This window comes from Athene noctua, chromosome 1 (assembly GCF_965140245.1).
Source record: "Athene noctua chromosome 1, bAthNoc1.hap1.1, whole genome shotgun sequence".
In the NCBI taxonomy this organism is placed as follows: Eukaryota; Metazoa; Chordata; class Aves; order Strigiformes; family Strigidae; genus Athene; species Athene noctua.
Genome location: NC_134037.1, coordinates 193,604,644 through 193,630,642, shown reverse-complemented (window position 1 = coordinate 193,630,642; position 25,999 = coordinate 193,604,644). Strand labels below are relative to the sequence as shown.

Below are 25,999 nucleotides of genomic sequence, written 5' to 3'. Positions count from 1 at the left end.
TTCATAGTATCCGTTTCTGTTTCAAACTGATTTCTAAGATTGAGGTTTTCTTCCTGAAGAATCACCATCTGTAGAAAACCTGCCATGCTGCAAGTATGAGAACATGTCTGAAAAAGCTTCTAGACAAGATTTCTGTTATCAGCAGTAGATGTGAAAGATTTCTGCTTGGACTTATTTTATGTTCATTTATTTAACATTCCGTTTATGCCAGTAGGACACCTTGCTTTATCCTTTATACAGTCCGTGATTTTCTGTTTGAGCTGTTAGAATGGGGAGGAAATGGTTGGTTTTGGCAGAATGAAGGATGATTTTTTTTTCTTGGGTGTATTTAGAGGCCTATGCCAATACAGAGATGGTTGTATCATCCTCTTGTGCAAATCGGTAGAGCTTCCATGACTTAAACAATTTATAGTATTTACAGGACTAAACGACTTTATTTGGCTGAATCACTGGGACTTTCTCAGTGCAGAGATAGTGATTGTTTACTCTTATTTGACAGCTGTGGTGTGTCTTGAGATGTTTTTAGTCTTAACATTTTTGTTTCTGGTATTGTTAAAGGAGAGGAAAAATCTCATTTTTGGTGGAGTTCTCTGGCCTCTTAATGGCTGTTTTTCAGAAATGGAGTTGACTGTTGTATTCCCACTTTGGTTCAGTTTGGGAAAGAAATCTCTCTGGAAGCAATTACTTCTCTCAGCTCTTTTAGGCATTATACCCCTGTGGTTTTTCTCTAAGTTAAAGTTCCATCAGTTCCAAACAACACGGAGGTGATATGTTGTTCCTGAGAAGGAGTTGTTTTATGCTCTTAAACCAGATTTGGTAAGCAAATTTAGCATTCACAAACTGCTGTAATTGTGCAGATAGATCAGGTAATGGCAGATACCAATATCCATTTAGCTATTATTACCTCTTTCAGACTTGTGCTTCTATCTGCAAGTGGGAAGCATTGTTAGAATTAAAGATGCCTGTGGCAATTGTCTGGATCTTTCAAATTTTCCCCCTTTACCTGTATGCAATACTCTAAGGACTAGTTTGGAAAGAAGTTTTGATAGGCAATCATTTGTTTGTCTGAAACTCAGGTTTTGCATTCCAAATTCACCTACCTCAGGAAAGAAAGCTTTCATTTGTTGTATGTAATCCATACCAGTGCATAAGGATAAATTTATACTGCAGTTTCTAGACATGTAGAAGTATTTGAGATTCCTTTAAACTAACCTGCTTAAATACTGATGGCAATGCAGGCTGTGGGAGGAGACTGGATTTTAGGGTAGCTACTAAAGTGTTCACCAACTTCTCACAGATTTTGTGGGATGCAGTATTTCTGAAACAGTATTTGATATCTGATAATATAAACATTTAGCTGAAGTTGCAGAAAGTGGACAAAAACCATTGTCTGGTAATTTAAAAAGGGGGCTAAGTGATTATAAAAAATGATGGACATATTACTCAGAGTAAAACAGTAGGTACTGTAGGTGTTGTTATGGTTTGAAACAAGCTGATGAAAGTGTTTAATGTCATGTTGGAGGGCTAAGAGTCCTGGTGATAAAAGAGCCCAGCTTTTTTCCCTTTATCCTGACATTTCCTTTGTTCTAACATTTTCCATCCCAAGTGGCACAAGATGAAATTGGTAAGCCACTGGTATTGCTACAGGGAGAAGTACTGACCAAGACTGAAAGTTTTTTCAGTCAGTGTTGCCTAATCTACCCTCCCTTTAATTTTCAGTCATACTTCTTTTTATTTCAAAAAGTTTTCCCATTCTTGTTATTTGTATCATACATCTACTAGTACAGTTTTTGTAAGAAATTCCATGCGTTTTTTAAATTTTTGCTTTTCAACTCATAAAACTTCTCCTTTGCATCAAATGCTTACTGTCCCCCATTAGGGACAGAAGTTTTAAGCTGCTCTCAGCACAGAAAATGTCATGGTCCTGTGAACATTGGTGGGTAAAATGAGGCCTCTCTTGTTCAGGGTGGGGCTAAAGGTGATGGCCAGGAAAGACCTTGTGTTGCTAGTGGCCATGGGATAACCAGAAGAGTAAAGAAGCCGTATAGGATGGTCATGAAGGAAAGGAGACTGACAAGGAGGTTAGAACAGTGTCTGGGAAACTGTATGGAAACAGAGATGAGAGTGGCAGAAAGCTGCCTAAGAGCAGCCGTGAAAACAGGCGAAGCAGGAGAGGGGCAGAGAGATTGGGGATAGGGTATCTGGAGTGCAGGTGGTGTAACGAAGCTTGATGTCTGCTGAAATAATAGGTGTGTAGCTGAGATGGGCTGGGTAAGGCAGTGTGCTCTGTGTACTTAATGCAGGAAACACTATGAGGCTCATGGTCAGTTTGTTGTACACCAGGACCCTCAGCTCCTTCTCAGCAGAGCCTGTACTGCTGCTGGGATTATTCCTTCCTTTTTCAGATTTTTACATTTTACATTACTGAACTTCCTGAGATTCCTGTCAGTCCATTTGTCCAGCCTGCCGAGGTCCCTCTGGGTGGCAGCATGACCCGCTGGTCCCACACCTCCCAGTTTTGTATCTTGTCCAAACTTGCCGAGGGTGCGCTCTGCCCTATCACCTAGATCATTAATGAAGATATTAAACAGTATTGGTCGCAGTATTGACTGTGGGGGTACGCCACTAGTGACTGGCCTCCAACAGGACTTCGTGCCACCGATCACACCCTCTGAACCACTTTTATAGCGTTTGCTTTCTGTCTGCAGGCCTAATTTTGCAATTACTTTTTTTTTTTTTTCTACTTTTAGCTCTTAATATGTGTTCATAGTGATACCACGGTCCAAAGCCTACACGTTTCAACTTGACCTAGACAAGTTCTGCAGCTGCTTAACTGAACTGAAAAATGAACTGAAGGATGCTGTGAGGGAAAAAGATGCAAGTAGGGAAGCAAGATGTGAGTGCAGGGTGTAGATGTGAGATAAAAGATGAGACTCAAAGGAGGAAGAATTGGGGGCCAGAGGAGAAGCTGCCTAGCCTGACAAAGTAGAGAAGTGCATGGCAAGAAATTACCATTTCCCCAAGTCATGCAGAACAGATATTTTTTTTTTTTTTTAGGGGAACATGGAATGATGAGCACTTCTGTGTGCTGTTTCAGTTTTATTTTGAACATGATGTGGCTATAGGCAGCTTCAAGTTCCACAGAGAAAACCAGGAAACAAGAATATATTGCTATAAATCTGATTTGCAAGTCTGCTTACTAATGCATTTGAGTCCTCTGCTTCCATGCACTTGCATTTCGCTTATAGTACTTTCCAGAGTCTATCAGTATATCTAATACCTATGCATTTTCATTTGTGTTTACCAGTTTGAAGGAGCCATCAGTGGAAAAATAAACACATAATGAAACAAAGTTAAGCCTTCCTCTAAGAACTGGAGAATAAGAAACAATGTCATGCAAAGTGTGTGTGTCTTCAGTAGGATACAAAATCCTCTTCTGTACATCTCCTGAGGTTTTCAGAGAAACAGGGCACAAAGTTGGCTGCAGTACAATTATTATTCACTGGAAATAAAATCACTTGAATACAAATTATAGACCATTACTTTTCAATACATGTAAAAGGTTGATTTTTAATGTAGTTCAATACCTCATTTAATATTTTTAATCAGTTTTGGAAAGCCTTCAATATCTTGACACAGACTGAAGCTTATAATTTTTTTTTAATTGTTTTAATGAGAATAACTTGGATAGACCTGTGTATAGAAAGGTAGCAGTTACTCATTTGGGAATTTAATCTTTAGGAACCAGGTTCATTGGTGTTAATTAGAATCCATACCCAACCTCCCAGTCCTTCCAAAATTATTATACTGCTCTGTAGAAATGATAGCTCGTCATCTCAAGTACTGCTATTTCACATTTTGAACTACTTAGAAATTATATTGCTGTAGGTAAAAACCTCCTGTACTGCATAAAAGAGAAGAGAAATGTGATACCAGGGTATAGAAGAAAAGAGGCAGGAATATCAAAAACCTCTCTTTTCTAAGATTTTGTTATGAGACAATAAGAAAAACCTAAGATGGCAAATCATACTCTTCATATCTGAGTTCTGTTTTTTAATTTCATCTTACAGGCTGCATGCTGCTTTTTTTTTATTACATTGAAGAAGCCTTATCTATTGTCCTTTGCTTACCTCTCTAAGGGTTACGGAGCAAGGAAATCGAGGTTGTATTCAAGAATGACTAGCAGTCTAATGGTAAAAAGGATAGATTTGGTTCTGTTAAATTTGGGAACACATTTATGTGAAATGCAGATAAGGTCATCACGAGGACACATTCTTTTTTCACTTCATGGAGTACTTACACAACTTCTTCTGCAGCAGAAGCAATGCACAATAGATTAAACGTTTAAATTTTTTTTCATTTTTGTCCTGGCCTTACTCAGGCAAATTCCTATTTGCCTGGCTAAGATACTCTCTGCAGTCATTCTCGTTTGAGTAGCTATATATAGCTATCAGCATCTGGCACATGCGCTAGCAAGTGTTCTTTAAATCTGCAATCTTTTTCTCGCCTATCAGTTCTATGCCCGTATATTAATGGAAGGCAAAAAAAACCCACAACTCTTTCCTCCCCTTCTTCCCTCCATCTGAAAAAACCCTCCCAAATATGGACTTAATGTCAGTAATTTGTTCAAAACCAGACTCTTCTAAGGACAGCTTTGGTGCATAGCACGCATAATAAGTAGTTCCATTCCAGTTTAAAATTGAAGGTGGAAGTTCACATGGGAAAGAACAAGTGCAGCTACATCTCATTTGACAACAGAAGATCCAGTGTAGACTAAATTGGAAAGATTGTCATGATTAGTGCGTGCTTCTCCTGGAAATACCACATATCTGGATCTACAGAGAAGTTGGGGGGAGACAGTGTCTCACAAGAAAGGAAAATGTTTTAGAGGAGATCTGAGTAAGTGCTTTTCCCCACAGGCACAATGCCACCTCCCCCTTGCTCTGATGGAGCCTGTTGGACTATTGCAGGACTGGGAGTTAAATCCAGGTTTTTCTTCTCTGCTTCCTAGGTTTTTCAGTTGTGTCCCAGAAAGGCAGAAATGATAACAGAAAAGCAGTTGAAGATGCTTTTAGATAAAACGGGAGGTAGAGGATGAATGCATTAGAAAAAAGGTCCAGAGTTTTTCCAACACAATTCTAGGGCATGCCCAAAGAGGCTGGAGACAGGAGTGCAGAATTAAGTGTGTTGATACTCCTCTACCATTTATCAACTTTACTGAAGAATTGCTGTGCTTGAGAAGCCAGTTAGCAATCACAGCACTCAAGTACTGTAAGTATGAGCCAGTTGTAGATGTTTTCTTTCCCAGATGTTCATGGGAATGAGTTAGCAAGCTGCATTTACAAGAAGACGCAGCTCAATTCATCCCTGTAATGGTACCGCTGACCTTCCCCACAAATAAAGCATGTTTTCCCACGTTAAACAGGAAGAACTGGACAACAAGAGCAGTGTGGTGCAAAGATCCCCGCTAATCGTAGGTTATTCAGGACCTTCAAGTGTGTCCATGGGAGGGCTGTGCATAACTGCCTGTTTTTATGTAGGAGAGTTCAACAGACTAGGACTGCAAAGAAAGAGTGTATTAAATAGACAGAGTGGTTTTTGAAATGCTCTGAACAAACACAGCAGAGACCACAGTGCGCAAAGATGGATTTTCGGTATAGTTTTCAAATTGTGACACAAGCCTCTGCTTTTCCTGTGTTCTGCAGTCGCTGAGGCACACAGCAACTGTGTGTGCAGGCAGTTTCACTGAACACAGTGGGCCTAATCCCTCTGGTTATTCTTGCATGGCAGCTCTTGTAGAAGGAAAATACTGGTTAGACACCTTTACCTAACTTGTAGATCTCCCTAGTTCTACTGTTTCTACCCTCAGTGAAACTCAGAAAAATTGAATTAAATATAAAAATATTTTTCTGGGAAAGGATTAGCTAAAACTATCTATAGGTCTTTGAAAATAAATAATTTATTTACATAGAGCCTAAAGTTTTCTGTATGGATTGATTATCGTATGGTATGTGCCACCTATTTGTTGCTATGGTGAATCACTTGTTGTTCCTCATTGTTTTTCACTGGTAGGATGACTATAATCAGAGAAAAATCCTTGAAATGGGATGTAAGTTTATGATTGTTAAGGGAATTCCTTAATGTATACACCTGCCTTTCTGCTATTTTTCCCCCAGGTTGTTTTTCTCCAGTTATTGAAAAAATATTTTGAGGTCTCTCATAAGGTCAGATAGTCCCTTTGATAAAACTGGTCTTTACAGCTTTTCAAAAGTTGCAAAAGTAACCACTTTGGGGATAAGAAGAGCTCAAGAAATGTAAGAATATGGCTCATTGTGAGAAAAGTGTATTTCTCTCACTTTTTTTTCCCCTGTCGAGTGGATGGTTTGGTTCATGAAACAGCTCTGGAGTTGATACAAAAGTGCATGCATAAAAATGTCCACAGCCCTGTAGAATTGCTTCTTTAGTTCCTTTTGGTAAGCACTAAGTTATTGATGAAGGAAATAACATTTTAGAACTACAGTTTTTAATTGCACATTTTGTCTGACTTTCTTGAATCCGTCGTAATGCTTATGATGATGATGATGATGATGATGATAACTGGATATAATAAAAATCCTGCCTACCATAAGCAAAGTAGTCTAATAGACCTCTTTTGTGAAATGCGTCTCAGAAGATACATGGCATTGCTATCACTTTTCCACCTTCGGCCCCATTAACATGGATGGCTCCCAGGCCTGTAAGGGTATTCAGCAGTTGGAGAATCTGGGTCTTTTCTGGATGTGGCTGCAGTGGTGCTCCTGCAAGCACAAGAAGCTGTCCTCAGCGGTAGCTTTCAGCTGAACATCTCCCCATCAGCTTCGTGGCTCCTTAAACAAAGGAGTGCTTAGAAGGGGTTAGGGTACGGATGGAGAGCAAGGGTGGGCTTGCTGTGGATTTCAGATTACCAGTGAAATACTTAGACGCACTATGCTTCTCAGACCTTACACTGCACAACACTAGACCGTTGTATCAGTGTGCAGTCAGGTGTGGAGTCCAAGCCCTTGTTGCTCTTGCAGAGCAGTTATTAATGCCAACTCACATTCTCCTTTGCCGTAATTATAGTAGGGTTAGAGCACTTCTGTCTACTCTTTGTCTTCACAGCAATCTACAAGGGATCATGTAGGATATAAAGGTGGTTTAGGTTTGGTTTGGGTTTTTTTTTAAATATACATGAAAAATATTATACTGCTTTGTTCTGTAGTTTCCTCAGTCTTTCATGAATCAGAGTGATGTGAAACTGTCACCACTGAACATACTCACAGGGGTCAGTTATGACTGATGAGCAAGAGAACCAAAGGAAAATACAGCGAGCTTCACAGATCACTGTTAATTCCAGCTAAATAAATAATGCATATGTGCCACTTGATGTATAAGGTTAAAGAGGTCAGACCTCCAGTAATTGTTGTAAATGCATCCAGCCAGGCCAGAAGCAGTTAAATTCCTTATTGTTGGTCACATATTCGCTTACAGTAAATGAAGACAAATATACCCTTAAATATCTGGATGTAACATACTTTATTCACCCTGCACATCGTAAAGTTGTCATTTCCGAGGCACTTCTGAATATGGAAGATCTATCCCTGTGGTATCACAAAATAGCTTCCTAGAAAAGTAATTAACAGAAGGCTTTTTTTTTTTTTAAGTTCAGAAAAGATAAATAACGTAGGCGTCTGATTTCCTGTCACTCTTGGTTAACTTTGTATGAAAATGGATAGCTTCCAAATTAAAGCAGGCACCGGCCTGTCTGGAGAAAAATGCATCTGTAAAGACACGTGTACATTACATATTCATGTAGTTTCAAATCTTTTAATTGTTTTTTATATATAACAATCGCATGTTCTGAAATATGGTACCTTTTTTACTTCATGAGTTAAAACCAGCATGCTAGAAAGGCTAAGGTTGCTTCTTACATGGTTTAGGGTAAGCATTTCCCTTTCCAAATTCCTTCATACCTGCCCCAGTCTCGTCCCTCCCCACCAGTATGTTCCTCTGAGCAGTGGAAGCTCAGTGTGAGGTGTCTTTACACCACGTTTTATTCAGAAGATAAATACACAAAAAGCATTCAGGCCACTGAGCCACAGGGTCAGGAATATTGAGATCCAACATTTTCTCTCAGAACCAAAAACTGTTATTTATATTCCTCTGCATTTACAGCAAATGGCTGTAAGGGAATCTTGTGTAGCTAAGAAGAGAGGAAAACCAAGAGTATTTCTTGTTAACTCTTGGCACTAACACGTTTAAGGAGAGATGGGATTTAAAACGCTCTCTCTGCTTTGTAACTATTTTGAAATGAGATGTTGAAGATGATAGTTTTTTTCTTGCACATGCTAGAGATTATTAGTATTCAAATACCAGCAGCATAATCTGTTGTTAATCGGATTTTGCATTTATTTAAAGCTAGTTGTACAGTTGCATTCACATGCAGAGGCAGGTACAGCTTTATGTGACTGCTACAACTTCTAGGCCTGAAGTAGAAAAGGGGAAGACAGCTGTGAGATTATTGATTACAAACGTGGTCAAAACCAATATTAATACAATGTATATGGAATGGCCATGATTTGGCAGTTATGTATTGTTTTCTAACAGGCCTTCTCCAATTTTAATTACAATCTCAGGGACACGTGATACAAAAAAACATATTATCAGAGACATCTGATAAAAGAAAACGTATTAGCTGGTTAATTTCTGATTTTGTGGAAGTAACAGTCCAGAGTGGGAGTATGCTGTCTAGAAAAAAGGCATGGGATGGAGGACCAAGTGCAACATGAGAGGGACAGTTTGAAAAATACCATAAGCAGATAATGAATGTCTTTTTTGCACCAAATTTTAAATGTTTAGCATGCAGGAAAAGTTAAACATGCATAGAGAGGACGTAAGAATGATCTGGGCCCCGTAAGAGTGGAGGCATCTGAGAAAAGAATTATGTGGGAGCCTAAAGAGGAAAGAATGAAATTGTGCTTTGAGAAACTCACCAAAAAGGAGGGGTTAGTCACGGTCTAAATTTTTGTCCTCATGGGAGGACCAAGTGCAATGTGAGATAGACAGTTTGAAAAATACCAGCAGTTGTAATTTATGATAAAGTCTGCATGCAAAATCTTTCAGGAGCTTAGAGGTGGTTGAACAAGCTCCAGAAATTTAGTTTTTTCCTTCAGTGTGTTTGTTCCCATGAAGAAGCCTTTAGAAGCACCTTTCCTTCTGTGCAGTTCCTGCTCCCAGGTAGGAATGGACCTCTGTCCGGAGGACATCCCTGATGAAGAATCCAACTGCACGATTGGAGTTATTTTGAAAGAAGTTTGTCCTCTCCCATGAGGACAAAAATTTAGATGGTGGCCATTACCTTCTTCACAGATGTGATATCACAGTCTCAGGAGGAAAATGCATTACCCATCTTCTCCCATAAGCAGTATGGCAATATACACAAAGCTGGACTTGGGTATAGGCATAGCTTCTGTGGGAGGTGGAAGAGGTGAAGCCTCGTGTTCACATGGGATGTGCCAAATGTCTGTGAACAGCCTCTACACAGAGCTGACATCTTCTGAAACACAGCAGGTCTTTTTTTTTCTTTTCCCCACTCAGAGTTTATAGCTTCTGATAGTACCCAGTTGCATTCTCATTAATAGACCAAAAATGCTGTGTCTTCTACTACTGTAATCTCTTCCATTCAGGAGTTTCAGAGCTCTTCATAATCATTAATAACAACTCTGACAAGAATATATTAAATCTGGTTACAGAGGAGTTAGCTGAGGTGCAGGTGTATGGAGACACTGTTCTTGATGGTGCCACCAGCAGCTACGCAGCAGACTAGGCTTCCCTTGAGCCTGTTTGTGGGTGGTCCAGGCTGAGCGACCAGCTGGAAAATGATGCGGGAGGTTGGGGTAGAGGACAGGATGGCACACCCAGATCGACCTCAGACCAAGGCTGGACACATTCAAGGCTGGCCACAGGCCCAGAGCAAGCACAGCCAGGGAGAATGGATGTCAAAGCAGAGAGCAAAACCAAAGAGGCTGAAGACCCAGTTTTGTGTTCTGATGTTTGCACTACAGCTTGCCATGTAGCTGAGTGGCACATGAAACTCTTCTATAATTTTGCCCCAGAAATGGACATCAGGACAGAAGCATAAGTAAAGGCTTCTTGCTAAACTCTGAATTAATGTTTCTCTCTGTATTTCTTCCTATCATTTAGGTCACTTGAGGCAGAGACAGTTCCTGAGTGATTATGTCAGTTATGGTTTACCACTTCCATCTGAGTTATTCACTGCACATGCTCCACTAGAAATTAATAGGAGTTTTACCATTGAATTCAGTGGTAGCAAGATCCAGGTTTGACAGGGATGAACATTTCTTTTCTACATTGTATGAACTTCCTTTGGTCAAGAAGATATTGCTTGAGGGAAGACAGTCTTTTTTCTTCAATCTTTCTTTTTTTTTTTTTTTGTTCCAGAAATGGAGATGTAATACTTGTGGTTGTTTTTTGACATCGCTATTACTTTGAAGAAAGTCAGCAATAGGAATACAGAATCGGTGGCAGAAGGTGGCATTTGAATTTCAGAAATGCTATGCTGTGTTAATCTATTAACTTCAGGACATATCTTTAGAGCATCAAAGGAGCTTCTTGACCAGTCTGAGGTGCTTGAGTCATTTTTTCTCTCTTGTAATTAAAGTTTCTAGCTCCCTGTTCAGAATCAGTTTCCTCACCAACTCTTCAGTGAATAAATCTATGTGAGTGATTTCCTGACAGTTGTATATTAGGAATTATGGCATATCCCTGCACATAACTTACAGAACTATCTCAATACACAGAGAAGAGACCATAAAACATGCCGAATGGGGATTTCTCAGATATGCTAATTGCTGCTATATAAAGAGCATGGGATGAAGAGCTGACACAGAGGAAGTTCAACTAGAAAGTACCTGCCACAAATCTTTGAAGGTTCACGGAGGAGAGGATCCTGCTGCTGCCACTTCACGGCAGAGCTCAAAGCCTTTGTAGCTCTGTGAGCTCAGGCAGGGAGGGCTGGCAGCTCCCCACAGGCCAGTGCTGCAGCCAGGCAGGAGCTGGGGCAGGGCTCCGCCGCCTCCGGGAGCTACTGCTGGCATCAGGGGGGCAATGGGCTTGCCAGTGTACCTGCATGGGAGCAGTTCCCACCTTCTCAGCTCTCCCCTGCCTCGGTGCGGTGCCCAGGCTGGGTTCTTGTCTGTCCTAAAATAGACCCAAATGCAGGCCTAATATATTTCTCTGGAAATAGACTGGATTGCATTTCCCACTCTCCTTGTCTATGAGCTTGGCTCTCAAAATAAAGCTGCTTTTTTCCTTACACTGAATTTTTGCGTATTCAGAGCACGGACTGGTCTAACTAATGGACATCCACTACTCTTCTGTGAAGCTTAGGTTTGGTATTCAGTGACATGAAGATGCTGTCCATGTAAATGATCCTCCAAATGTTTTGCAAAATTTGTTCTAAATTGACATCCATGCCAAATTTTGCAAACGAGCTCCATATTTGTAGATCACTGCAAAAGAATTTACAGTGTAGAGGGGGAGATACAGTTCAGCAAATGTGCTGTAACCAGGTGTGAGTTATACCCTTGTAGCTTTTTTAAATGATACCTTTTATGCACTGACTACAGATAGGTATTTTTGCACTCAGTGGAATGGGGCTGCTGGATCAGTGAACTCATTTTAAGTAGGCCATTAAACATCACTGCTTCATACTGATTTTTAGCCGTTGCACTTGAACCCCCTGCCTTAGGTTGACCCAGCAGACAGAAATCAAAAGTGCTGCGCCCCAGCAGCTAACAGCTGCTCTGCTGCTTCTACTGATACACCTATACCCTTTTCTTTAAACAAGGTTTCTGTACTATCTGTGAAATACACATCATATAAAGATAATAATTAATGTAGAAAGATGAAACCAAGGAGTTATTATTCAATAATTTTAATATATAATGCTTTTTTAAAAATAAATCAACTAGACAAATCAAACAGTATAGAAATTAAAGGTGCCTTTGCAGGCCCTGTGGGAAATGCAGCTAATGAACTGAAGAGTATCAGTTTCTAGACAGACAAGAAAGTCAGCCTAATTTAAATAAATAAATTCAGCTATTTGCCTACTTATTTTAAAATCATGGTTTTGGGCATGATCACATAATATGAACAAAGTAACTTCAGTGCAGCCTGTGTGGTTTGAAACACCAAGCAAAATACAATTAACTTTAAAATGGCAAATTGTAATGCTATTTAAAAAAAAGAATTCTCTGCCTTCCGGGTGTGACTATCTTTTAAATGTGATGATGTCACCCTGTGAGCCGTTAAACTGTTATCAATGAGCAGGCTGTGCATTTTCTAATGATTACTGTGGAGTTGAAAAAGACTTTATAATGTTCCTTCAGTTTGTTCATCATTTTTGTTTGATAATTGTCCTAAAAATCAATGACAGCTACTGAGTACAGAAATCTGATTGAACCAAGTATAAATATAGGCAGCAATTTAGGCTGTTCTTACTCAATAGGAAAATGTCTTTGGATAATAAGTGGATTCCTATCTAAATTCATGAGTTCTTTTATGACATTTTGGGTTAAGCCTGAAATAGATTAATCTTTTTCTGATAAAGTTGCATAAGCTGTGATTTCTCCGGTGACCACATTTAATTGGATATTAAATAAAGTGCTTATCTTTACACCAAGAGGTTTTATAGGCTGGATTCTCTCTCCCCCCTCCCCCCCCCCCGTATTTCACAGATTAAGTAACAAGTAGTAGGCACACACAAAAAAATATTGATTAAACCGTGATATGCTCAGATTAAAATTAGACTATCTTCATTTAGGTAGGCTTTTGAGGTGCATGACTGCAACTGAGGGTTAAATGCATAGGATAGAGGGAAATTGAAGGAGTGCAAAGAGCTGTGAGGACAGATCAGCTCTGTTATTCTTCCTTTTCCATGTATTCTTCAGCAAATGTACAGTGGGATGGTTTTCTGTGGGGTTTGACAAGAAACTTAAATTTCTAATAATGTTTTTGAAAAGCTTGAGGTCAGTATTCATTATGCAAGGTGCTGTACAAGCACACAGGGAGAGGTATCCTGCGATAGAGCCTATCAGCCCTGGAAAGGCAGAGGAAAGGTTAACAGAAGCCTCGAAAGTAGATTAACCTATCACACCTGAAGAAAGGAGATAGGGACAAAGCTGAGTGAAGTACCCAAATGGAAAAACATAGATGGCGTTTGGGAGGAGGAAGTCTTAATAGGGTGAGCAAAGAACACACTTGGGAGGAAGAGTAAAACAAGGAGGAGAAGGTGAAGCTGAAAGCACAGCCTGGCTGGTACAGGAGGCATTGGTCTTGTACTCCACGTGCTGGAGAAGGTAGACCAACAAAAGGGCTCCGAAGGGGCAGAAGATAGTTAGGACTCGCTGCGTTCCCTTTAATGATAATGAAGGACACTCTTTGGAGCTGAAGGGACACTTCTGTCCCAGAGAAGGGCAGGACGTTGAAGGAATCTGGCTGGATGGCTCAGGCGCACGTGTGAGATCAGTGGAAAGAAATACAGCAGCTGTGCAGAATAAGACAGGAAGGGAACCACCAGCGTGAGCCGGAGGCCTTACAAGGGGAGGAAATAAATGAAGACGTTTGTGTTGAATAAGCTGTGCTAAACCAAGTGATGTGGAGCTCACACTAATTGCCATTTTTTCCCCACTGGTATGACATATTGTGAATGTGAGAACAAACTGATGCCTCCCTGTTCAGTCAAGCCTACTTTTCACTTTCTACGCATGGAGCTGGCAGCCCTCTGATGGCTGTTTCGTTGTTTTTCTCCTTGTACATGGGACAAGAGGATTTCAGTAGCACTCTGCAGCCAGGTCAGGAGCTTGGACAACCCTCTCATGGTGGGTTTATTTTGACTTTGGCAAGATCAACCAGGAAGAAGTGCGGTGTGGGTTTTTTTTTCCCTAAACAAAATTTATCCATTGCACAAAGCATGTAATTGTTCCAGAGCTAATGTCAGACTTGGAAATTGTAATTGCTCACTGAAGGCAGCTCACTTCCTACAGCGAGTTGGCAGGGGCTGGCAGGGCTACAGGTGCCATTGCTACGCAGGCTGCGGTGACTCCCGGCTGCTGGCATCAGTTGGCTGAGATTCAAGGCACAAGGTGTTAAAAATCTCAAGTGTGTTACTGAAGGATAAAAATGGAAAATAGTTCCACCAAGTAATGGGGACATGTATAATGGCCTTGTGCTAATTTCAGTCTGGGGTCACCGGGCCCTCTCTTTTTTGCATAGTTGAAATAGCTGTGTCCAGATGATAAAGATGTTGACAATTATCTTCTCCATCCTCCAGAGACCACACAAAGCTAAGCCTTTTCCTTTTACTTTCTCCTCATTTTCTTTTACTCCTGGCTTGTCATGACTTTTGACATTGGCATGAGGCTATTTTCTAGAGACATTTCCTTTGCTTTCTTGGCATTTGGTAATGTAAGCATTTTGTTAAGAGTTTTCTCTTTGAAGCCGTATTTTTTTGTTAAGACTTTTTAGGAGTGTTCTGTTTGCTGCCTCTCACAGAAGTCAGCTAGTAAATTAGCAATTTTTTTTTCTCATTTGTTAATGGTCCATACTTTATTAAATTGCTAATTTCCCCCTAGGCTTCAGAAAAATGGTAAATTACTTAAAGTTTTTCTCTGACTTGTTTTATTTCTAGTAAAACAAGCATTTCAAATAAAACACCAGGAAAAGGATGACAAGCTTCAGAGCTGGTGTTGGTTTTGGAGGTCAAGACCTGGGTCAGGGGCTACATCAGCCCACAACCATGTACGCTGGTTTCTGCAGTGAGGAAGGCAGAACAGCGAAGTCTGAGAGCAGGCATAGCCTACCCTCAGAGATGAGCCAGGATGCATCCTGGTGCCCAGCTGGGAATTCCTAAGGATATCTGCAACCTCTGCTGTTGACAAGCCGGTGGCAGCACTCCCTATGTAGTTGAGGCAGTGGTAAACTATTATGTGACCAGCTTGAAGACTCTGGGACTTTTCTTAGCAGAGCTGTACCTTTTTGAACCTTGTGCAAAACCATGGAGTGCATGGGTAAGCATGTAGTGTACCCTTAGAGGCATGGCTTGCAAGGGTATTTGCAAAGGGTATTTGTATTTGTGCGTAGACCTCACTTCTCCCCTAAAAAGTAGACCTGTGGAATTGTTCAGGGGGAGGCAGATTTCTGTAAATGTCTCTGCTCTGTCAGCATGGCAGTGCTGAGATGGAAAAGGCAGTATCTAGACTAGCTCAAAATGGGTATATGTTGTATTTGTACATACCATGGACTAAGGCCTCTACAGGTATAAATTGGCCTGATGCCACCAACACTGCAGATTTAGCTCTTTATTGACTGGTCTCTTATTAGTTGCAAAGAAGTTACCCAAATAAGTTCCCAGTGCCCCTGCACCCTAACTGTAGTTTAATCTCTGCTTTAACAGAGGGACTTTGTAAAATTCATGTGCACAGATACAGTGTTCTAAATTGCCAACACAACAGCAGAAGCTTAAGTGCAATTTTTATTCCAATAAAGATGTGATGAAATTATGCCTAATGGTCTGCAGACTGCACTTTTATATGCACTTGCAATGCTCTCATTGACTTCAACTGCTGTTGTCAAGGTATTTCAGTACTACTGAGCTAAGGATCATTACCCTGTGCTATTACAATACATTAAACTAATGCTACCATTTTTCCATTATAACAACAATACCTGGCGACCGAAGGCTACCTCCGACCCAATAACTTGCAATCAAATATTTGTTTGAGATTTCATAATGTATATAAATTATGAGGCTTGACAAAAATGTCCAGATTTGACGAGCCCATACCTTCACTCTGGTCTTTAATTCTTTGCATATAGACAAAACAGTCTTGGCACTGATGAACAGTTTAGAGATATTAATATTGTTAAGAACACAAGGATTTTAATTTATAAGTAAGTTTGAACTAAGCTTTCATTGACTTTAATGCAAACAGCATTAGAATGATGTATCTAGACTGTACACATCCAAACTCCCAAAGCTTGTGTCCTTCAAAAGCAAAACAATTCCCTGACTGCTGTTGATGCAGCATTCACCAGGGAATACTCATACAAGTGTCCTGGAGCTGAGCTCAGTTATCTGATTTCTGATATGAAAACCAATCCACCAATTTTTCCTGAGTCCTGTTTGCTCTAATATAACAGAAAATACTGTACTTAAGTGCTGTGGAGAGACAGCTTTGCAGAGATTACTTTACTAGTCGCTAAGAAATTAATAACTTTAAATACATAAAGGAAAGCAAATTCACTGATTATCTAGCCTTTGCTACACTTTCTGATTGTTTGCTACATCTTTATCTTTGTTTTACTGCCTAAAAAAAAGAAAACAATAAAGAAAACAAACAACTGCAAAAGGCTTGAACAGTTGACTGATAGTACCTTTATGATAAAGTGGACCACAGACTAGATGAAAAAACCCAAGAAACCATGACCCTGAGTTCCCTTGGAAACCTCTGCAAACTCATCTTAAAAATGTACACACAACATCTGCCAGACAAACAGGAATGAAGACTTGATAACCAAAACAGAATCCAGATGTGCACAAAAATGGGCTTCTTGATGTTTCTCCTATGTCACTTGCACTGCACATCTACAGCTAAGAGATAGGCAAAACCGTAATTGATTCATGTAGCAGGTCCTTTTGATATTGCTTACTCCCCAAAATCCTGGAGTTACTTGTTTATTCTTAAGTGTTGATTGCCATCAAGATAGGAAGGGCCCTTCATCATATCTGAAGTTTTCTGTACCCTTAAGAACCAACTTTTAAGAGCCATTCTTCAAGATGAAAATATTGTTATGAAAGAACAAATAGTAAAGTTATGCACAGATCTGGAAAACTGTTTTTCAAGACATACAGCCAACAAGTTTCATTGCAAAGGTATTTCATGGTTCAAACACAGGGCTTATTCTAAAATGCCCAAGAATTTTGCTTGTAGAACAGATTCAGTTTTGATTGCAGAAGTCCTGATTTGGCTTCCTTTTTCTATGCATGCAAAGTTACAGGTACAGAATCACCTGCATGTGCACTGGTGCATCATCTGATGCCCACTTATTTTAAGTGACAGATTATTGGTGTGTAAAGTCTAGTACCTTGCACACCAGTATTGACATCATAAATGACTTCAAACATAACATTACCTGGACAGTGTGACACCTCTCACATCCCTTGCTTAATAGACAAGTAAAACAAGAAACAAAAGGATTGGCTGGTGCAGGATCGGTGCAGTCCTGTGCAAGAGGACACTGTGTTACAGTGCTGGTTAGATTAAGGAGACCTGAGCTCCATTTCTGGTACTGTTAACTTCTGGTGGGTATCTCCCACTGCCTGTGGAAGGCATGGCCAGGTCTCTGTTTCCAGAGAACAGCAGTAGAAAGTGGTCAGCTGCTATCCTTGGGGCTGCACGAATCGCCTCATCAGTGTCGACATACTGGGTGAGTGTGGTAGAGGCAGCTGGAAGATTAAAGGCAGTTATCTTGTATTATCTGGAGGCCCTTACTGCAAAACAGAAACAAACCATACATGGAAAAAAAGTGTACATATCGGCACCACTCTGCTCTCCTGACTGTGTGGCCGTCTCATTATTAATGGAGATTTCATTTGAATTCTTTTCACACTGGTTTGCAGTTAAAATCTTGACATTTACCATTTGCTGATAGTTACATACTTCTGTGAAATAGCACTGATGATGCAGTGGCATTAATTATTTGCCTTATAAAGGTGTCCACTGTCTAGAAACTGTTTCTCAAGCAAAAACCTTCTTTTGTAACCATGCAAAGATGTGCATGCAGATATCTACAGCAACACTTCACAAGTCCCAACCCCTCCATGTAAAGGTGCATATCACTAAAATGTGCAGATTTTAAATCCCACAGCATATCAGGTTCTGAAATGAGTACCAGAAGAGGACGACTGAGGATGTAGTAGTTTGAGTACCTACAGTAAGAGCGGGATTCAGGCTTCTTTGATCAGACATGCATCTGTCTGAAAAATAACTGTGCTCCAACTTAATAATCTAGTTCTGCACAATACTTAAACAAATTAAATTTAAATTGAGCAAATGTATTCACTAGGGAAAGCATAGTGCCATGACTGAATGGCTTAAAACACATCTAAGGTGAAACTGCTCTTCTATTTATCAGCAAATCTGGAGATTTGCTTTTTAAACAATCTATGGACCTTGATAATCACATTCTTTCTTTAATTATCACAGATTTACAGACAGGAAACAATTCCAGAATACTGTTATGAGAGTTTGCATAAAACCAGCTAGGTTATTTAGCTATGAAACAGCCATAGCTCAGAAAGATGTATCTTTGAAGTGAGGAGAAGTGAAGCTAGAGTTTCTTTTTGTGCTGTAAGGGAGTGGTGTCTCAAGATACTACAGGCAACTTCTGATGGACGTGTTGCAGTTGTGAGGGTTCAGTCACTGTTGCATTAATAATCCCACCCTACTTTCACAGAGCATGATGTTATACCCTTTTTACTTTAAAAGGGTTGCATTTCTTCTCTACTAGATGATGCTAGGTGACCTTTTAAAATGGGTGGATAAATGAAGGAGCAATAAATTTAGTGCATGTCATGATTAAAAGAAGTCGCTCTCACATTTTTCCCTCTTTTTAAAACATGTCATTTACAAATAGAAGTGCTAGAAGACAGTTCAGAAAGCAATTCGAAATTGTATTTTATTGGACATGATAAATTTTGGTATTGGATTGCACAACTGAAATGTGAACTTATTAGGTACTAGTGTTGCATTATATTTCATATACTGACTGAATGAGTTTGATGAGCAAAGACAGAGGATTAGCATGCAAACTAACCCCATTGTTTCATATTAAAAAGTGAATATTTAAGAGCTGAAAATGCAAATTTGTTTCAGTTACATGGCGCGCATTTTTCAGTATGCAAATGTGCCACATCTGTGTATTTGTTTTGCTGCAGACACAACCAGCAAGAGTTTAGTGATGAAATCTGTTCTTAATTATGATAGCAGCTGTTGGAGCAGTAGCCATTTTTTTCCTCCTGATGTGAAGTTGCCTGATTTACTCATTTTTGTCTGCATTTGTCAGGGCTGCCAGTGCAGAGAGAGAACTCTTTGTGAGGGGTTGCAATTTGTTTTCTGTGCGAGAGCCAGTGAAAATTGACTAAATCTGCACAGCGGGGTAGTTTTATCTTTTCTTTTCCTGCATTGCAAGCTGTTGTACCTCTGCTCCAGCACAAGAGGCCTATAAAACTACCAAACAAATGAGGGAGCTGTTAAGTGTTCCAGCAAGTATCTTAAGCAGCAGTTCGTGTAAACGAACTATGCCTTAATGGAGAAGGAAAAAAAAAAAGTCTGACATCATAGCTGTGGGACAGATGGCATTAATATAATGTATTGATAAACACTTTGGAAGCTTATTTTTCCTTCCTCAATTATTTCATTTCCATATATGCACCCAGTGGATTACTGAAGTTGGTAAATGCCAGAGAGTTTAATACCCTATTTCCTCAATATTTTGATAATAGGAAGAAAGAGAAAGAGTGGGAAGATTATAAAAGGATGATAAAAAACCTCCTTTCTGGATACATGATCTCTTACAGTAATTTGTTAATGAGGCAATGCTGTTGCAAATCAACACAGAAAACAACCGAGAATGCTTCATAGCATAATGAAAAATTGGCCAAAAATTGCAGTGCAAATGAAAACAGAATAAAAAGAAGACATAAGTTATTGATACTAAAACTTCTGTGCTAAGAGCCTTTGAATGAAACGTTTATGGTCTCCCTACAATCACAGACTAATAGTCTGTTTCACACTGGATTGTTTCCACACCAATATTTTATGCTGTTTTTTTTTGATCTAGGGAACACTAAATTTAAACAGATTTCTGCCCTGCTCCTTTTTCACTTAGCTTTTTGGTGCCTTATCCTGCATTACTGAAACCAATGCAAACTTGGCCCCAGAGTATAGTGAGAGCAGGTATAGACCTTGAAAGAATTTGCAAAATTTGGTATTCTTTATTGAGAAAAAAAAATTGCTTTTGTTTCCACAAAGAGAAAGACTTCAGTGGATTGTGTAACTCTTCACTTAAAGAAGGATTCTCCATTTATTTTCTACAGTTCAACTTTTCCTCTTTTGACCTTTAAATCTTGCATTTAACTAAAAGCAATGCAAGATCATAAGAAAACAAGAGGGTGCAGGTAAACTTTACCTTACTTATAAACGAAGGATATCTCAAAGTTAAGCTATCTGAAGTAGCAAATCTGTAAATATAAAATGAGTTGACTGATGGATTGTTTCTCGGTAGAAGAATATGCTTAAATATCATGGGGATGGTCATACTGGGAATTGATGTATGGGCGTTGTGGGATGGAATAGTTGTCAGGAAATAGTGTCCACAAGTAGGTGTTTACTTAAAAAGAAAAGAGCTGATATACAATGGATTCTGGTGAGGAACTGGAATAGTATACATATGTAGAAGACAGGCAATAAGACATAGTGCTTTATCCAGTGGTGGGTAAAGAGTGCCATAGTATGAGCACCTTGGGGTGCCACTGCCTTGCTGCTGCCAGCACAGCCACCTTTGTGGTGGGTGACTGTGGGGCATTGTCACTGGAATAAATGGCATGTCTTACAATCTACAAATTCCTAGTTTATTTTTCTGAGTTTTCCAAGATGCCTGTGCATGGCCAATTTTACCCTTTTGAGCTGCATATATTGTTCCCATTAGCCTGAGTGTTAGACCACAGCCATGAATCTCTCTGGTTCCCCGTATTTCTCCTTAAGTGTGACTTCCTTTGGAAAGGTACTTCATCTCCTGTCGGGAAGCCCAGGTGCTATTGCTACCAGAATATAAAAGACTGGATTTTTTTGACTTCTTGGCTATATCACATGCAAATTTCCATGTCACATGCTTGTTTCCATGAGAAGAAGAGTTGGGAGGGCAGCAAGAGTTGTACTAAAATTACTGGAGAAGTGAGGAAAGTCTGGATTTTCCACCAGTGTTACATTTAAAATGTGTCTTCTCTGACTTTCAGTTTTGACCATTTCTTGTTTTCTGGGTGGACCTACCATTAGATGTTTCTAATACAGGCATGGTGATGTGAACTAGAGACTCAAGGTTTCTATTGCACTCAGCTAAAACAAATAGGCGATTTTTAGGTGCAATTAATCTGACCTTCCCAAATATCCATTTAGAATAAGATAAATCCTTAAAAGCATGTAACCCTTCCCATCAACCAGCAAGGGAACATAGCTTACATGTAGTTGTCTACAGTTAGTCAAATAAATCCCTTGCTTTCTGTGTCTGTCTTCTATTGCTGCTGTGCCAAGCGTGTTGCATACCTAAATAATTACTGTAGTTTTGAACAGTAGTCACTGAGCATGTAGCTGTGAATTGCATATTACTCACTCAGTAGATTTTTTTTCCCTTCAAAAAAGCACCATTTACAAGAGGTTATAGGTTTTAGCAAGGTGTCTTCACACTTTAGTATCGTGATTAAAGTAATAAATATACAGAAATGTTGCTCTGTAGCATTATGTCACTGAAATTTGCTGACAGAGTAGATTGAAAATGGGATACGGTGAATTATGACTTATGACTTCAGCATATGTTACAGAGGATACTTTAATAGAAGAGGTGCATATGATACTAATTACACTGTGAAATCACACCATAATAATACTTCAAATGATCACACTTCAAAGTGACAAAATTTTCTTAAAAGGCATCTTCATGGGGATGGCGTCTGTTCTAACTTTTTATGCCTTCTCCTTAGTACAGAAAAAAGCATTTACTTTTGTGTTGGCAAATGTTTTCAAATATATTCCTTATAAAAACAAAGGTCTGATACTGCATTTGGATCAATGCATGGGCTTGTAAAGCACTTGAGGCATTGGAATCTTTGATTCTCCTAGATGGTTTGGTGTGAAAATAGGGGAGATACGGTCTTCCCATTTAGTCAAAGAAAAGATTTAAAGATATATTATAGATGTTACTTCCTGCTGTCTGGTAACTTACTGTCTGTCAGCCAAGATAAGGGAAAAAGATGCCATATATTCCACACCTCAAAACCTGAATGATTAAGAAATGTGTTCTGTAAGGAATTTGGATTGGAAACCGTGCCCGGTCCCTGCTGATCTGAGTAGCAGCTTGGTAAGAGTCCTCCAGAGCTGGGGATGAAAAAGTGGGACATTTGCTGCACTTCTGCTTCTCCACCCCACTGCCCCATGTTCCCGCAAATACAACACATTTCAGGATAAAAGAGACAGCCCTGTGTCCCTCATGGAGGTGCACACAGAAATACCCTGGGACTTACCTCTACCATTGCACTCCATATGGGATGTGCTTGTTCTTATGACGTTGGTTATCTTGTAAGCTCCACTGCCACTGCAAGATGTTTGTAAGGATTTTTTTTTCCCTGGATAACATGAGTTTTTTTCCTCCCAGGTGATCCACACAAATACATGACTCCTGGAGCTACAGTTCAAAAAACAGCAGATCATAGAAAAGTGCATAACGCATAAAATCTACATTGATGTAGCTTAAAAATTCAGAATACCAGGTTTGCTCTCAGTCCTTTGTAGAAAAAACACATTATCCTTATTCTATAGATAAAGACAAGAGGAGAGGAGTCCTGTCTCCACTGAAGGCAAAGCTAAATTTCTGATGAGCTCCAAGGGCTTTTTAAAAAAAGTTTGGCATATTTTTGATAGAGCTAGGTTAATTTTGCTTTTGTCAGTTGTAGATTCTCCAAAGCAGTTGGTGTAGAGACAAACAGAACTAACTGCTTTAAGTGGAGAAAATAAAAAAAGATAAATATTGAAATAGTGCATTTAAACATTTCAAACATTTCAAATTTTTAATGTGAAAGAATTACCTCTTTTCAAAATTTTCCTTCATTTCTTACTTTTTTACGGGATAAAATTATTATAAAATCAGAACATTTGGTTCCAAATCAAATGAATTGTTTTGAATGATGTAGTATAATTAATTTACTATTCCTTTCCTTTTTGAAGAAACAACAAGCCAAAAATACTCAGCTCCAATAAGAACAGTTTTCCTTACAATTTTCACTTCAGCTACCAACCCAGAAAATGCATTGTTTTCACATTTTTAATTCATGGTAAAGTCTTGGGAGCTGTTTTGCCCTGTCACTTGATAGGCATATTGCATAAAATACCTTAAATATTTATGAATGTATCAAACTCTATGACACAAGTAGCTTGACTATCAGATTTGTTTTCTGAAGTAAACTTTAGAGATATAACTCTGTATAATGAAGAAAGTCTTGCTTAAACTGATGTCAGAAGCATTTAATAATAAAACATATGGTTAAAAATAGGAGACGAGGGGGACCCAGAAGGTATTTTTTTGTCATTCTTATCTTGGGTCACTCTAGGCTGAACTATACTAAATGTTTAATTTATGGCCAAGAAATATGTGATTTTTAGTAGGTTTTCCTGCTGGAGTACAGCTCTCTGTGACTTAATTGGAAATTTAATTTAATTTAAATTGAAAAGTGTTTTTCATTTGTGAAGTATTCCCATCAGAAATCTAGGATATCTTGCAGAATTAAACTCTGTATCATTGTTAAACTCTTACTTGACTATTTCCCATCTATGTTCTCCCATAGTCATGTGTCTGTGTTTGAATTTTGCATTGTGTGTATCCATTCTTTAATGCAACCATTTTTTCCGAAAGAAAAAGTGACAATGAAAATAAATAATTAACACAGAAGTTGTAAAGTGATTAATTTCTTGAGCATTTGCTGAGAAGGCTTTGCAGTAAACCCAGAATAAAGGTGTAAAGAACAAGCTAATACAAAAGGCCCCAACTGTGCCTGAGGGAACCCACTGGCACCTTTCCGGGAGCATCGGGACAGTATTTGCATTACATAGAGTGGACTGTAATTGCCATTTTCTTTAATACGGATATAAGGTCTGCAGAAGTCATTGTGTTTTGAGGAGGCATCTGAATCGGAGTGGCTGCCTTCTCCTACCTAGGTGGAGTGTTGCTTCTTGAGGCCAGGAGTCCTTAATGCCACATCAGGCAGAGAGGACCTGATGCTACAGCTGTTGAAGACAAGAGAGATACAAGCTGCCTGATAAAAGTGTATGCCTTTGGTCACACTTCAGTAAGTCCTATGTTAAGCTTTAGGGGAAAATCAGTGTTTAATTGTAATTTAAAAAAAAACCCTTCTATTTCAGTCAGCAGTGTCTTCTGGAGTAAATTCAGTAAATCAAGTCCCAGCATTTTGGCCACACATATTGCATCTATTGGTGCATTTTATGTATTGTTAAGGAAGAGATGTAAGGGAAGAAGGAGAACAGGACAAAAGTGGAGAGGGTGGTTAAAACAAAAAAAAAAAAGAAAAAAGCCAACTACTATGTTGCTGACTGGCCACACTCCCACCTAGATGGTTATTTCTGTCCTCACTGGCGGTTGGGCTGCAGACACAGGGAAAGTGTTGCTGACCATGTCAGTGCTCTGGTGCTAGTTCACTACCAGCTCCTGTAGCAGCACTGGAAAAGCTGGAGAAAGTTGTCTTTGCTCATGGGGTTTGTACTTCATTTTCCATGAGTCTGGAGGAAAGGGTGCGCAGAGAAGTGGACCAACATCAATACTGGCAGCACTTGCTGCTCCATGATATTTACATTTGAAGGCCAGACCTAGTTTTTCCAAAATTGGGAAACTAAATGCTCATCTATAGGCACTGCCCCTGATGTTCTGTTGGTATGTCATTGCACCCAGTGACCACTGCTGATGTGAAATGAAGCTTTCTGAGGTTTATGCAAAAAGCAGGTAACGATGAGAGGGTTCATGTTTGAGGGGTTTGTGTGCATTTTGTGTTAATTTGGTATATCTTGCTGTTGCTTTAATTACTTGTAAGCTGGAGACAGTTTCTGTGGGGTCTATCATGGCCTAAGACTTTCTTCTCTGCACTGAAGCAGCACAGCCCAAGGAGTGCCACAGCTGGAGTGAGGAGGAGCTCAGGGGCCTAATGAGTGCCCAGGCTCAAAACCAAAACCCATGAGACCTTGCATACTTTCAGGGTCTAATTTTGAAAGTCCTGGCTCAGACTTTAAAAATAATAATCCACAAAATCATTTTCCTAAGCATGATGCGCTGAAAAAACAAAAGGTATGAAGTAGGTGGATCAATATGAACTATATGCAACCTTATTTTTATTTATGGTAAAGACCCTTTATCTTGCTTTTTATCTCCATTATAAAGGAGCCTTAAAATTAGTGTAGAAATTGCAATTTAAATTCCATTACATTCACTCTGAAGAGATTCACTGTCAGGATGAAGGAGGAGAGGCATGGTTTAGTGATAATGAGAATCAGGCCCATTATTCCCAAGAAATTCATTTTGTCTGAGTGAGAGAAGGGGAACTTCTAGGTCATTTCAGTAGTTACTTTATTCTGTAAAGAATAAATAAAGGAGACTTTGTACCACTGGCAAATTTGATCTATAATGCCTCGTGCACAAATCAGATTGTTCAAATGAACCTTGATGGCTGCAGAGAAGAGTTAGAGAGACTGACAGGGAGTACACAGTTTGCAGAAAATAAGTCTTTGCTCTGCAGCTGATTGACTTGTTCACCTCTCCTGTAGATCTAAGAAATGTATTTTGCGGGTCGGTTTGCACATACCTACCCCTTTATTTAAGTAAACTTTCTTTTTTTATTGAGTGCATTTGGCAAGACAATATTTGTATGTAGATATCCATACACTTTGGGAAATACTGTACTTTGTCCTCAGTGTGCTCTTTGAAACAACTTTTACTGTAGTTACCTCAAGTCAGGAGCACTTTCTGTCACCGTTAAAAATGCTCACCATGTTTACCAGTGTTTCAAGGGCTTTCTCCCTGTTCAGAACACCGTAGTAAACTGTATTTACTCACTTTTGATCGTGGC

General features: G+C 39.4%; 1 protein-coding gene across 1 annotated transcript in view; it reads left to right on the top strand.

The window, feature by feature from the left end:
* AFF3 (ALF transcription elongation factor 3) overlaps window positions 1-25,999 on the top strand; it is a 325,782-nt gene that overhangs the window by 54,577 nt on the left and 245,206 nt on the right. The window lies entirely within an intron of this gene.